This window comes from Trachypithecus francoisi, unplaced genomic scaffold (genome assembly GCF_009764315.1).
Source record: "Trachypithecus francoisi isolate TF-2019V2 unplaced genomic scaffold, Tfra_2.0 Lachesis_group12, whole genome shotgun sequence".
In the NCBI taxonomy this organism is placed as follows: domain Eukaryota; kingdom Metazoa; phylum Chordata; class Mammalia; order Primates; family Cercopithecidae; genus Trachypithecus; species Trachypithecus francoisi.
The window spans coordinates 8,203,680-8,219,149 of record NW_022681457.1 but is presented as its reverse complement, the minus strand read 5'-3'; the positions used below and the strand labels follow the sequence as shown (position 1 = coordinate 8,219,149).

Genomic DNA, 15,470 nt, shown 5'->3' with positions numbered 1-15,470 from the left:
TGCCCTGGTACCTTGGCCTTTGAGAGGCACTGAATCCAGCCTGGGCAACATAGTAAGACCCCATCTATACAAAAAAATTTAGAAATTATCCAGGTGTGGTTGTGCATGTCTATAGTCCCAGCTATTCAGGAGGCTGAAGTGAGTTTGAGATTGCAGTGAGCTATGATCACGCCACTCCAGCCTGGGCGACAGGAGACTGACATTTGACTCAATGGACTGGGCTGGGAAGACCCACCCTCAATGTGGGTCAGCACCATGCAGTTGGCTGCCAGTGAGGCTAGAACAAAGCACCCAGAAGGTGAGATAAGCTGGGTTGCTGAGTCTTCTGGCTTTCATCTTTCTCCCACACTGGATGCTTCCTTCCATGTGTCCTACCTTTGGACATTAGACTTCAGGTGCTTCAGCCTTTTGTGCTTTGCCAGGTGCCCTCAGGCCTTTGGCCACAGACTGAGGCGTGGTGGCTCAAGCCTGTAATCCCAGCACTTTGGGAGGCCGAGACGGGCGGATCACGAGGTCAGAAGATCGAGACCATCCTGGCTAACACGGTGAAACCCTGTCTCTATTAAAAAATACAAAAAACTAGCTGGGCAAGGTGGCGGGCGCCTGTAGTCCCAGCTACACGGGAGGCTGAGGCAGGAGAATGGCATAAACCTGGGAGGCGGAGCTTGCAGTGAGCTGAGATCCGGCCACTGCACTCCAGCCCGGGCGACAGAGCAAGACTCCGTCTCAAAAAAAAAAAGAAAAAGAAAAAAGCTTTGCAGGGCACTCAATCTTCACTGTGGGTGTACTGACTATTCCTGTCACACATAAGATACATCATTAACTGCTAAAAGAAAATTTCAGCTAATTGAAAAAATGAGATGCACTAAGTTTATTTCAAAGCCATATGCATCTAAAATCCCTTACAATTGTGTAACAGATCAACAACTGAAATATAAGGAAACAAGGCATTAGTGATGCACATGCTCCAATGAGACCCCAATATCATACAAGGTAACACTCCAAACTATCATTTTATCTTCCAAAATGCATCTGAAAGCTTCTTGATCTACAACACAAAATACTCCAAGATACCAAAGGTAACCCAGAAATTTATCTCTGATATTTCCCCTATAATTCCTCTATTTTAAGTATTGTTTATGTTTAAGGGAATGGTTGGCGACCTAAATTACCAGACACACTTCCTCCACACACCGTGGTCCAGGGCCCTTGAAACGTCCCTGGACCTAAGCCCAGAGTTTCTCTCTTCCATCCAGAAATGGAAACGATGTTCTAATTGTTGTCACCATGAAACTGAATACAGCACAAGTAGAAATTTCACCTTCGTTTCATCCTCTAAATAGACAAATCAGGTCCTGGATTAATTAGGCAGGTCTAATTGCCAGTTCCAGGGTGAAACCATGGCCCCACAGGGACCATCCGCTGATGCCCCTGCACCCCTCCTGGTACCTTGAGCTAAAATGAGTTGTGATCCTCTTAAGGGTAGGATGCCTGTCTCCACCTGCAAACAAAATGAGTTTTTCACTTAAATCGTTTTCCATGTAAGAGTAAATAAACCTTCGCCTTCAATTAAGTGGCCCAGTACAATTCTATTCTTTTGCCTTAAATTGTTTGAAATGCTGTATTAACTGAAAAGAAGCAGGAAGCATCCCTGAACTGAAAATAAGCCGGAAGCATCCCTACTTATTAACTGAAAATAAGCAGGAAGCATCCCCGCCTAATTTCAATTAGCTGAAATTTTCTTTTAGCAGTGCAATGCTGATGATCCAGTCCTAGTGGAGAGAAAATGAACTGGGGCCCAGAGGAGTAGAGAGCCCAGACCCGCTCCTTTCCTGGCCCTGCCCGGTTCCCACAGCCCAGACCGCACCATAGCAGCTTCCACCCTCCCATCCCGCCCTCTTCCACCCCTTTCCCATTGCCCAGACCCCACCCCAGGGCGGCTTCCACCGTTCTCACCCCGCCCCCTCCCCACTGTCCAGGCCCCGCACCCACAGTAGTTCCACTCTCCCACCCGACCCTCTTCCACCCTGCCCACCCTGGTCCCTTGCCACTGTCCAGGTCCCGCCCCCACGGTGGCTTCTACCCTTCCCACCCCACCCCTTCCCAATGCCCAAGCCCCCCCCCACGGCGGCTTCCACCCTCCCACCCAGCCTCCTCCCCACTGCCCAGGCCCTGCCCCACAGCATTTCCACCCTCCCACCCGACCCTCTTCCACCCCTTTCCCATTGCCCAAACCCCACCTCACCCTCCCTACCTGGCCTCTCACCACTATCCAAGACCCGCCCCTCGCTGGCCACAGCCCCACCCAGAATCCCTTTCCAGTTTTCTCACCTGCAGGAGAGCATTCAAATCTGCCTTTCAGGGCACTCCAGCCCCGTCCAGCCACACTCGGAATCCACCATCCCACCAGATAAAATCTCCAGGTGCGCCCATGGGATTGAGAGCGATCCCAGGGTTCCCGTGGGAAACTCTGAGACCCGGTGGCTCTCCAACTTTTCTATGATTTGAACCCTCTGCTTGATTTGGAGACTGGACTGCTCTTTTTAACACTCCCAGTTGGTGGCTGGTGTGCTTCCCAGCTGTCTGCTGGTTTGTTCTCATGAGAGATAACTCCAGTGTCTGGTCTCTGCTTTGCATAACGGATGAGGAATACAAAATGCCTTAATCTAATGAATATAAATTGTCTGTTTATGCACCCTGTTCAGTCGTTTATTCACTCGTCTCCCGTGGAATCCTAAGCACAATTATAAAAGAATCCCGTTACACGAGATCAGTGTCTAACACAGACAAAGCCTCTGTCTCAATAACAGTAAATAATAATAGCAACATTACATGAAATATTAGTATTGCTAAAATGGGGGTGTAGTGAAAATTAAATAAGCAAATAAGTAAATAATTAAAAATAAATGACATATGGCCAGGCGCGGTGACTTATGCTTGTAATCCCAGCACTTTGGGAGGCTGAGGTGGGCAGATCATATGAAGTCAGGAGTTCAAGACCAGCCTGACCAACATGGTGAAACTCCGTCTCTACTAAAAATACAAAAAAATGACCCGGGAGTGGTGGCTCATGTCTGTAGACCCAGTTACTCAGGAGGCTGAGGCAGGAGAATTGCTTGAACCCGGGAGACAGAGGTTGCAGTGAGCTGATATCGCACCACTGCACCAGCCTGGGAAACAGAGCAAGACTCCGTCTCAAAATGAATGAATGAATGAATGAATGAAATATTAGGCCATTTTTATGGCCTTCACATTGGGAGGCTGATGTATGCAGGGGACTTGTTTGTCCTTGGGGTGGTCTTTATTGTGAGAAGAGAGCTGAGCAGGACCAGCTGAGGGGCAGAGCCAAGCAGAGCCTTCATGGAGACACTCTGCTTGCCCAACAGGTGGAAGGGCAAGCGTCTAAGTTCACCCCAAAACACATCTGGTTGACTATGGGATTGTTGTCTGAGGCTGAGCAGACCCACTTGGCCAATAAAAGACCCTAAACTCTGCAAAAGAAGAGACACCTCTCTGTGCCCAGACCCCTACACAGAAAAAAGGTCCTGGGGTCTAAGATTTCTCACTTGCCAATGATGTTGGCTTGAATATTATTCAGACCCAAATCCTTGGGTCCTGTGTGGGACAAACTGACCGCAGACATGCAGGAAGTGAGAGTCTGAACAGAGCACCAGAAAGGCAGGCAGAAGACTTGAGGGAGGGGAGAAAGGAGAGACACAAACAGACCAACCCCTCCTCTTCCTCAATCACCCGCCTGGGGAAACAGTTTCCCGTCTTAGAAAGGACAATGGGGAAAGGGAGAAGTGTGTGCATAGGGTGAGATGTGTGTTGGGCAGACAGAAGGACTCCTTTCCCTAAATGTGACCCCATTAGCTCACCCCATTCTATTGCACAAATTCCTGAGCAGAGGGGCACCCTGTGGGGATGAACACAGCTCTTCCTCCCTCCGGTTCCTGAGTCTCCCTGCCATGACCAGGGCTGTAATCCTCCAACTCTCTTCCCAGGGCCCCGTGGCCCCTCTCCACTGGAGAAAGATCCGTGTTCCACAGCCGGTCTCAAGGACCTTGCCCCTCAGGTCCTCAGCTGCCCTGTGACTCTGTGACTCTGTGATCTTGGAATAAACAGGGAGAGGCCACTGGCCTGGCAGCAAGAATGTGGCAGCTTTATCTTCCCAAGGACAGTCCCAGTGGAAGCCTGTGGGCTGCAGCTCAGTGTGCTGCTTCGCCTTGATTCTTGGAGAAATCCTTCCCCTGCTCTGGGACCCTGACAACCACGCCCTCTTGAGTCGCACCCATAGACGCCCCCACAACAAACCCTCCCTAATGAAAGCCATCTGCGCCTGATTCTTAGGCCCTGCGTTGCCCTCTGGACCCAGACATGCTTATAAACTCCCACACCCCTCATATACTTCATAAAGATCCCATATTCCCCAGGTACTTCATAAAGATCCAGAAGCCCTGTTATGAAATCTCACAAGCCCCAGAAACTCATGGAATAATATACACAAACACCCCAGGGACTCGCTGACCCAGGACAACGTATTTCTACTCACAGTGACTCCACCCCACATGGAAATACCACTAAAACCTACCACTAAAACAGAGATGTCTCTCATGATGCAATGCCCCAATGAGACCCCAGCATCATAAAAGGAAACAATCCACATGATCATTTCATCCTTAGAAACACAACTGAAAGCATATTGACCTGCAACTGAAAATACCCCGAATGCCAAAGGTAACCCAGAAAATAATCTGAGATTCCTCCTATCTTTCCTCTATGGGTTTCAGGAGGGTTTCCGCACTTCCCAAAGCCTCCGCAGAAATCACCCTGTGGAGCTATGCTGTGGAGCAGTTCTGGGATCCACACCCTCAGGCCAAGGTACCCATCCTCCTGCTGCCGAAGCTCCCTGTGGGCTCAGCTTAGGCCTTGGTTCTAAGTACACTTCAGGATGTTTCTCTGCGTGATTCCACTGCCTTCAGTCCTCTTCACTGTGATGAGTTTCCCAATTAAACTCCTGTGTGCAAATCTCTGTGTCAGCATCTGTTTCCCAGGTAACCTGAGCTGAGACATCAGGGCGTTACAAAATGATCCTGCAGCCCCACAACCACCCCAAAATCCACTTAGCCAGACCTAAGACTTCTTTCCAAGTGTGCCACACACCCGGTGAGCCCGCAGCCACGCATGGGCCGGGTGCATACCAGCATTCATCCAGCTCCTCCAGAGACTCAGCCTTGCTTCCATGCCTCACTTGACACCTCTTAAGTACTTCTTCACTTGCCCCATTTTTCTACTTCTCTTCCAGCCTGAGGAGCACACTGGATCGAAAGGCCCCTGGACACAAGCGATGTGGCAGGAATGGACACCAACTGCTATTTGCAGGACAGTGGGCCTCGAGTGTAGATTCTAGAAGTTGGCCCTGCTGGAAGGAGTTGCCAGCGATATGGGGACACCATGGAGTCCAGTTTAAAGGCAGGTAAACATCGGCCGGACTGAGGTGATGGAGGATGTCCCAGAAAAAGAGAGGCCCCAGATCTCATGAGGGAGGCTGCCATTGTCCCGTTGTCTCTCTACTCACAGTCACCTGCAAAATCCCCCTGCTGTTTAGGGAGTGCCTTCTTCATGGCCCATTTAGCTTCTGAACTTCTCGCTGCCCTTCCTGAAGGGAATCCAGGACCCCTGACTCTGAGGACATCACTGCTGGAAGGCAAAGCCCCTGCCCAGGATGGCCACTGGGCCCTGGTGATGTGCAGAGTGTGGGAGACCCGGGAGCTGGAGTAAGGCAGTGGGGACGCCTCAGCACTGGCTGAGGACACAGGGTCTGCGGGGCTTTTCAGGCCTCAGTGAGGCCTTCTGCTCTTTTTCCTTTTTTTTTTTGAGACGGAGTCTTGCTCTGTCACCCAGGCTGGAGTGCAGTAGCGCGATCTCGGCTCACTGCAAGCTCCGCCTCCCGGGTTCACGCCATTCTCCTGCCTCAGCCTCCCGAGTAGCTGGGACTGCAGGCGTCCGCCACCATGCCTGGCCAAGTTTTTGTATTTTTACTAGAGACAGGGTTTCACCATGTTAGCCAGGACGGTCTCGATCTCTTGACCTAGTGATCCACCCGCCTCAGCTTCTCAAAGTGCTGGGATTACAGGCGTGAGCCACCGTGCCCGGCCATGCCTTCTGCTCTTATATAGACTGGAATAAATAGCCACAGGAGGTTTAGACCAATTACAGATGAAATTTCCAGAATATGGGACCATCCTCACTACCCGCCCTATCCTTTTGGTCTTCCCTGAGGACTCCTCAGCCCAACCCCAGCCCCAGCATCTGAATCACAACCCCAGAGAAGGTGCTAGAGTTGTCCTGTGGCCAAGATGGAGACTGCGTCCTCCAACGGAGACACAAAACCCTCAAAATAATCCACGCAGAAAAGTGTCCGATGTGGTGATGGATGCGGAGACAGTGAAACCTGAGTAACGTGATAGACAGTGATGTGGAGAAAACTTCAGATGGGGGTGCAAAGGGGCAGGAGACAGCTCTGAGGCTAGACCCGAAGGAGAAGAAAGGGACAGAGCTGTGATGATTTGGGGACATAGGGTAAGAGGAGGGGCAAAGACTGAGACAGGAAGGGTTTGATGTTTGGGAAAAGAGAAAAGCAAAGGTGACTGGGGCAGAGGGATTCAGGAGATGCGGGCAAGCTCCCAGGAGGAGGCTGGACACTGGCAGGGGCCCTGGACACAGGGCTGTGGAGCCACAGTGAGGAGTTGGGCTTTTATCCTGGGGAACACGGGAAGCCGGTGGAGGGTTCCCTGCCAGGGACTGACATGACTGTTTGAGATTTAGCCATAACTCTGATGCAGAGAAAGGTCTCTGAAGATGGTCTGACTCTGAGTCTATGCCCTGGCTTCCATCCTTGTGGTTTTAGTTTTGTTTTGTTTTAAATTTTAAAGGACTGAGTCCCATTTAAATTTTTAATTGCAGTGGGCACTCCCCACTTCCTAGAAGAACTGCAAAACACAGATGGACACCCAATTTTGCCAAACATTAAGGGGGTCAGTGTCACTCAGACTGAGGTATATTGACTGAGTCTCTCACCTTCACGTTGCAGGTGGGTTTACTGAGGGCTACAGGGGGAGACGTTTCACCAAGTCATCGAAGTTGAATTAGAAGATGTATCTGACTCTACGACAGCCTCGAAGGGCCAATGGGTAACACTAGACTTTCTCACACCTCCCCTGGAAAATTCCAGGATCTTCTTTCATATACCTGGGCAAAAGAAACTTCTCTTTCACGGCTTTATCACGCTGATCCCAAACATTTAATTCCTCTTTTCCAGAAACACACAACATACTTAGGAAACGCAGAACTGTGAAAACATGGCTATTGGTGTTGAAAACAGTGAGGCCGGGCACGGTGGCTCAAGCCTGTAATCCCAGCACTTTGGGAGGCCGAGACGGGCGGATCACAAGGTCAGGAGATCGAGACCATCCTGGCTAATACGGTGAAACCCCGTCTCTACTAAAGAATACAAAAAACTAGCCGGGCGACGAGGCGGGCGCCTGTAGTCCCAGCTACTTGGGAGGCGGAGGCAGGAGAATGGCGTGAACCTGGGAGGCGCAGTTTGCAGTGAGCTGAGATCCGGCCACTGCACTCCAGCCTGGGCGACAGAGCCAGACTCCGTCTCAAAAAAAAAAAAAGAAAACAGTGAAAGACTGTCAGCGGTAGAAATGAACTCTCTCAGCAAGTTTTTTCATGAACACATAAGCTCTGCTGGAATAAGGTTTTGAGTCAATCCGGCCCATCCTTCCACATTTACAGAAAACAGAACTGATAAAAGGGACTTGAGGGGGACATCCACTTAGCAGTTCACAGGTCACTATTTTAACAGATGACATAAGGGAAGAAAACGGACTAGTAACAAATTAGTTGGCCGGGCACAGTGGCTCACGCCTGTAATCCCAGCACTTTGGGAGGCTGAGGCAGGTGGATCACGAGGTCAGGAGATTGAGACCATCCTGGCTAACACGGTGAAATCCTGTCCCTGCTAAAAATACAAAAAATGGCGATGGAGCAAGACTCCGTCTCAAAAAAAAAAAAACAAAACCAAATTAGTTAATAGGTTCTCATGTTAAGGTTAAAAAAAAAAAAGCGTCATTGATATCTTTACCAAATACACGTTGACACCATCTAAAATTCCTACTGATGGCTGGCGCAGTGGCTCACGCCTGTAATCCCAGCACTTTGGGAGGGATCACTTGAGATTAGGAGTTCGAGACCAGCCTGGCCAATATAATGAAACCCTATCTCTACTAAAAATACAAAAATTAGCCAGGTGTGGTGGCAGGTGCCTGTAATCCCAGCTACTTGGGAGGCTGAGGCAGGAGAATTGCTTGAACCTGGGAGGTGGAGGTGGCAGTGAGCCAAGGTCACACCAGTGCACTCCAGCCTGGGCGACAGAGTAAGACTCCATCTCAAAATAAATAAATAAATAAGGGCCGGGCGCAGTGGCTCACGCCTGTAATCCCAGAACTTTGGGAGGCCAAGACAGGTGGATCACTTGAGGTCAGGAGGTCAAGAGCAGCCTGGCCAACATAGTGAAATCCCGTCTCTACTAAAAATACAAAAAATTAGCCAGGCATGGTGGCGCACACCTGTAATCCCAGCTACTCGGGAGGCTGAGGCAGGAGAATTGCTTAAACCTGGGAGACAGAGCTACTCGGGAGGCTGAGGCAGGAGAATTGCTTAAACCTGGGAGACAGAGGTTGCAGTGAGCTGAGATCATGCCACTGCCCTCCAGCCCGCGTGACAGAGTGAGACTCTGTCTCAAAAATAAATAAATAAATAAATATGAATAAAATTACCTACTGACTACCAAAGAGTATTTCCAATATGTGATAAAGAGTAGAAAGCGTGCAGACCTCAATCTGAACTCAACACAATTAACTTCGAATGGAAACCATGTTGAATATATATATTATTTAATATGTATATGTTATTTAACTATATATGGAATTCTACAAAGGGAAAAAATTGAAAATATATCACATTTAGAAAAGAATGACATGAGCCGATATAGGATTCCACAAAAGCTTACTTCAGCAATAATTATGTATAGAAAAAGAGACTGAAGTAGATAAGCTTTATCTCAACCTTCAACATGAACTGTGAGATGAAAGGTAAAGACAAAGCACCAGGCAGTGACACAGTCAGTCACGCCTTGCCCCTCTTCACTGCCCCACACCCTACCCCATCCTAGGAAACAGGAAGAGGGAGACCCACAATTGAATGAGGCAAGTCACCGCCCAAGTGGCTGAACAGCATGGGCAAATGAAAGCTAGCCTCTGATGCCATAATTATAAAATGCACAAGCCTTTTACAGAGCTTCGTAATTCTCATCCCTACATGTAGAATTTAAACAGTAAGGTTACAATTTAAATGTAATACATTATAAATAGAGAAATCAAATTGTCATGTCCAATCTCAACTCACCTCTCATCTGGCCCCAGGGCGCCCCTCTTTGTAACTATGTGTTCCTCTCCCCCCATTTTGTACCTCTCACTTTCACCCTGTCTCTCCAGCCCTTCTTTTCCGCCTTTTATTTTCCCCCTAGGATTCTGCTGATTTTGTGGCTCTTTTTTCTTCTGCTGTTTCTCCCTTGTTTCCCCGCTTATATCTGTTCTACTCCATTCTTGCAATTTGTTTCACCTCTTGTGGCGCTTTCTTTCCAATCTTTTCATCGTCCCAGTCTCCAACTATTTCTGCCTCTTTCTTACCCCATCTCTGCGCCTCCTCTGCTCTCCCCGTTAAATTCCCTCTTTCCTGTTACACCCGCTTATCCTCGCTATCTGGCACTCCCAGACCGAGGCCTCCCCGTGTTGTAGTCCTCCCTCTGCTCGCCTTGTCCCTGGCTGTTCCCTCTTGCTGTCCCAGCACCACGCTGCTCTGTCTGCCCTGTCTCCAAATCTCTTCGCCTCTCCCTCGCTCTCTGTCTGAGGAGGCTCCTTCTTTGCTGTCCGTCTCCTTATCTTGCAGTCCTTCATCTCTGGACATCGAGCTTTTCTCTACATTTCGCCAATTGCTTTTCTGCCCCTGCTACTTTCTTGACTGCTTCTTTCACTCTGTCTCTTTGCAAATCCCTCACCCATCCTCCACTTTGCCATCTGTTTATGGGTCTCCCTCATTTGTCTTTTTCTCTTTCTTAGTTTTTCCATCTCCTCTCAGTCGCTCTTTGTCTCTCTCTCTCCTGATTCCCTGGGGCCACACATTCACGGAGGGTTTGGAGTAAGATGTCTGCATGTCGGAGGAGTACATTTTCCAGGGGGTGGAGCTGGGCAGGCAAAAACACGGGGTATCACAGGACAGGCCCAGGGCACCTCCCCAACAAGGGCTCAAGGGAAGCGGTGACTGCAAAGGGGAGGCCTGGGGAGCAGCAGGGCCCGGCACCAGGAGGAGGGAGGTGGGGGGCGACGACGCCTTAGGACAGGGGTGGGATCTGCAGGATTCCTGGATCAAGCAGAGGCGCGGCCTCCCCGGGACTGGGGCTGCGGCGCTGCGCTCCAGGGGCCGACGAGGGCGAGGCTGGGAGGCGCCCAGGGCAGGTAGTGAGGACTTCAAGCGATGCGGGGCGGGAGGAGGCGTCAATAAAGGATTTTAAGCAGGAAAATCCTGCTTAAACGTTTAAAAAACCGGGAAAGGCCATGTTTACTTGGCCCAAGGCAGAAAGACCGGGGGCAGGGACCAGCCTCAGGGCGACTTTAACCCAAAAGGAAGCGTCTCCGGGCCCACACCGCAAGGCCTATTTACCTGAGGTGGAGGGTGCGGTGCGGAGATTTTAAGTCCGTAGCAACCCCCGGGCATCGGGTGTGCGAACGGGGGACGGCGAGGCGCAGGTTGACTCTACACAGAGGAACACTCATACGCCATGGTGTGATGCTTGCTCCGCACGATCCACTTCCGGGTCTGGGGGCAACTGCGCGGAGGGAAGCGACCCAGTGGCCTGGGGCGGGGTCCGAGGTGGGCGGAACCGGAAAAGGGCGGGGCGTTGAGAGAGCCGGGCTGGGGCAGGGGCCCCGGGGCAGGGACCCCAGGGAAGGAACTAGGAGGAGCCCCCGGGGATGGGCGGGGAGTGGCCGAGTGGGAGGGACCCGGGGGCGGGCCGGGGAGGAGCCGCCGGGGAAGGGCAGGGAGGAACCGCGGGGAGGGACCGTCAGGGAGGGTCTCGGGGGAGAGGCGGGGCGGGCCTGGCCGGGACTCGCTAGGGTCTGCGATTTCGTGTGACGCCCACTGCCCAGCGCCCAGCGCCCAGAGCCTTTAGTCTGTAGTGTCATGTGGAAAGGCGTAGGTGTTTCAAAAGGTTTCAAGTTAAAGGCACAGTTGTGTAGGTTATTTTGGAAACCAAACTGCTTTCCTCTTAGAATGGAAACGGTTTATGTTGAATCCATTTTTTGCTAGCGCGTTTACCCAGTAATGTCATTGACGCTGAAGCAGCCCAGGAGTCTGGGAATGTGGGTCGACACGGAGCGGTGATGGCATCCTGGAAAGTTTCTGCGATTAAAATTAAGTAATTTAAAAACCCTGAAATTAGCAACAACTTTTAAAATATGTAATAAATTGTTTTGCCCTTTTTTAATACTATTCTATTCCGTACGAGATGACAACCTCAAATGCCTATGCATTTTTTTTTTTTTTTTGAGCCGGAGTCGCGCTCTCTCGCCCAGGATGGAGTGCAGTGGCATGCTCTCCGCTCACTGCAACCTCGGCCTCCCGGGTTCAAGCAGCTCTCCTGCCTCAGCCTCCCGAGTAGCTGGGATTACGGGCGCCCTCCACCACGTCCTTTAGTAGAGATGAAGTTTCACCACGTTGCTCAGGCTGGTCTCGAACTCCTGATCTCAAGTGATCCACCCACCTCAGCCTCCCAAAGTGCTAGAATTACAGGCGTGAGCCACCATGCCTGGCCCCAGGAACCACTTTCACCTACTGAATATATTATATTAAGCCCTTTGCCACAAAAAGATAATATACATAATTTATCTCAGAACAATTAAGACACCACTGTAAATGACAAATTCAGACTTAGAGAAGGAAAGATTTTATTCAAAAGGACTATTGCAATAGAGAGAATGTTCCATTTACAAGATCTGAAAATGTCCAAGAGACACTAACAAGCATTTTTTTTTTTTTTCATATATGGAGGAGTAAACAAGGCTAGAAAGTACAAGCACAAGTTATGGAGCTGTGGATGAGCATTTGGCATGACTACAGTTATTCAGGGAAATGTTATGTTACGTTATGTTATGTTATGTTATGTTATGTTATGTTATGTTATGTATTTATTGGAGAGAGTCTTGCTCTGTCCAACTCTGGGTGAGTACAGTGCACTCACCCAGACTGGAGTGCAATAGCATCATCTCTGTTTACTGCAACTTTTCATCTACCAGGCTCAGGCAGTCCTCCCAGCTCAATCTCCCCAGTAGCTGAGACTACAGGCACACGTCACCACGCCTAGTTAATTTTTGTACTTTTTGTAGAGATGAGGTTTTGCCATGTTCCTCAGGCTAGCCTTGAACTCCTGAACTCGAGGGATCCCCCACACCTTGGCCTCCCAAAGTGCTGGGATTACAGGCGTGAGCCACTGTGCCCGGTCTATTTATTTTTTGAGAGAGCATCTTGCTGTGTTGCCCAGGCTGGAGTGCAGTATCAAGACCATAGCTCACTGCAGCCTTCAACTCTGGAATCAAGTGATCCTCCTACCTCAGCCTCCCAAGTAGCTAGGACTATGGGTTTGCACCACCACACTTTACTAATTTTTTTACTTTTTGCAGAGGTGGATTCTCACTATGTTACCCAGGCAGGTCTTGAACTTCTAGCCTCAACTGATCCTCCTGCCTCGACCTCCCCCAAGTGTTGGGATTACAGGTGTGAGCCTGGCTCATCATGGAGTTCAAGACCAGTTTGGGCCACATAGCAAGACTCTCATCTCTACAGAAAATTTTTAAAAATTAGCTGGGCATGGTGGCGCACACTTATAGTCCCAGCTACTCAGGAAGATTGCTTGAGCCCAGGAGTTCGAGGCTGCCGTGAGCTATGATCCTGACACTGCACTCCAGTCTGGGCAACAGAGTGAGAACCTGTCTCTCTTTCCAAAAAAAAAAAGCCTACTCTTGGGAGGGGTGTTGTTAAGGAAAAGTTGTTCCAAATTACACTGACAAATAATGATTCAGAGGGCTGGGCATGGTGCTCATGCCTGCAATCCCTGCACTCTGGGAGGCCGAAGCAAGCGGATATGAGGTCAGGAGTTCGAGACCAGCCTGGCCAACATGGCCAAACCACGCCTCTACTAAAAATACAAAAATTAGCCGGGCGTGGTGGTACACGCCTGTAATCCCAGCTACTCAGGAGGCTGAGGCAGGAGAATTGCTTGAACCAGGGAGGCAGAGGCTGCAGTGAGCCAAGATTGTGCCACTGCACTCCAGCTTGGTTGACAGAACGAGACTCTGTCTCAAATAAATAAATAATAACAAATAAATAAGGTTGGGTGCGGTGGCTCGAGCCTGTAACCCCAGCACTTTGGGAGGTTGAGACGGGCGGATCACATGAGGTCAAGAGATCGAGACCATCCTGGTCAACATGGTGAAACCGTCTCTACTAAAAATACAAAAATTAGCTGGGCGTGGTGGCACACGTCTGTAGTCCCAGCTATTCAGGAGGCTGAGGCAGGAGAATTGCTTGAAACCAGGAGGCAGAGGTTGCAGTGAGCCGAGATCGTGCCACTGCACTCCAGCCTGGCGACAGAGTGAGACTCCATCCCGTGAATGAATGAATTAATGAATAAATAAATAGTGAATTAGTAATCAAAAACCTCAAAAAAGAAAAGTTTGTAGCTGTACATGGTGGCTCACACCTGCAATGCCAGCACTTTGGGAGACCGAGGCAGGCAGATCCCTTGAGCTCACAAATTTGAGACCAGCGTGGTCTATATGGCGAAACCCTGTCTCTACAAAAAATACAAAAATTAGCCAAGTGTGTGGTGCGCAGCTGTAGTCCCAGCTACTCGGGAAGCTGGGGTGGGAGGATCACTTGAGCCCAGGAAGTTAAGGCTGCAGTGAGCCAGGATTGCACCACTGCAATCTACTGGGCAAGAGACCAAGAGTGTGTCTCCAAAAAAAGAAAAAAAAGATCCTGGCTAATACGGTGAAACCCCGTCTCTACTAAAAATACAAAAAAAAAAAAAACTAGCCGGGCGAGGTGGCGGGCGCCTGTAGTCCCAGCTACTCGGGAGGCTGAGGCAGGAGAATGGCGGAAACCCGGGAGGCGGAGCTTGCAGTGAGCTGAGATCTGGCCACTGCACTCCAGTCTGGGCGACAGAGCGAGACTCCGCCTCAAAAAAAAAAAAAAAGACAAAGAAAAAAAAGACCGTTTAAAAAGTTCTGGAGGCCAGGCGCGGTGGCTCAAGCCTGTAATCCCAGCACTTTGGGAGGCCGAGACGGGCGGATCACGAGGTCAGGAGATCGAGACCATCCTGGCTAACACGGTGAAACGCCGTCTCTACTAAAAAATACCAAAAACTAGCCGGGCGAGGTGGCGGGCGCCTGTAGTCCCAGCTACTCGGGAGGCTGAGGCAGGAGAATGGCGTGAACCCGGGAGGCGGAGCTTGCAGTGAGCTGAGATCCGGCCACTGCACTCCAGCCTGGGTGACAGAGCGAGACTCCGTCTCAAAAAAAAAAAAAAAAAAAAAAAGTTCTGGAGTTTGTGTAGGTTTTGGAGAAACTCCTGCTGAGCCATACCCTCTGCACTAGAGAAGGAAATGTTACACTAAAACACACAAATCAATAGACATTCCCTGATACAACAGTTCCACATATCGCAGATTTAAAACTATGAGTACTAAGGTGTCATCAGCAAAACTGCTGATTAAATAAAAAGCCAAGTTCATTTATAATACATGGAAATGTACAAGACAAAAGTAGCAGTGCTGGAGTGACCTCAGCAAGGTGGTTGACTACAGAAGTCTAGTAAAAATAATAAAAAATAACAAAGTAATTTTACCAAAGTTGAAAATAAACCTTGGAATATAAACAAACACTTCAGTGTTTGCCATTATCACTGTCAATACTGAAACTAAACCTTAGAAGGAGTTCATTGCAGTTCCTGTAAAGTGGTCACAAGTTAAAATTCCTAACAATGTTATCAGGGTGAATATACAATTGCTACTTTATCTATCAAAACAGAACAAAATTCACATTGTGTATGTTAATTTTTAAAAGGAAGGTCATAAACATTCATTAGTCTTTTCAATTATGACATTGAACACTCTAAGGACAAAAAAACACAGTGCTATTTTTATCCTTATCCCCCACACTTAAAACATTTTAGGGTATTTTCCATATTCTTTTTTTTTTTTTTTTTTGAGACAGAGTCTCGCTCTGTCGCCTAGGCTGGAGTGCAGTCGCCGGATCTCAGCTCACTGCAAGCTCCGCCTCCCGGGT

At 49.5% G+C, this 15,470-nt stretch overlaps 2 protein-coding genes across 6 annotated transcripts in view; both read right to left on the bottom strand.

Moving 5' to 3' along the window:
• ZNF160 (zinc finger protein 160) overlaps window positions 1–10,958 on the bottom strand; it is a 38,456-nt gene extending 27,498 nt beyond the window's left edge. For all 5 annotated transcript variants that reach the window (XM_033228936.1, XM_033228938.1, XM_033228934.1 and 2 more), the window contains exon 1: window positions 10,789–10,958. The gene's annotated coding sequence lies outside the window, so the exon portion shown is untranslated. The remainder of the gene's footprint in view (window positions 1–10,788) is intronic.
• The window catches only part of LOC117093626 (zinc finger protein 888-like), a 385,964-nt gene that overhangs the window by 198,260 nt on the left and 172,234 nt on the right, over window positions 1–15,470 (bottom strand). The gene's annotated exons all lie outside the window — the stretch shown is intronic.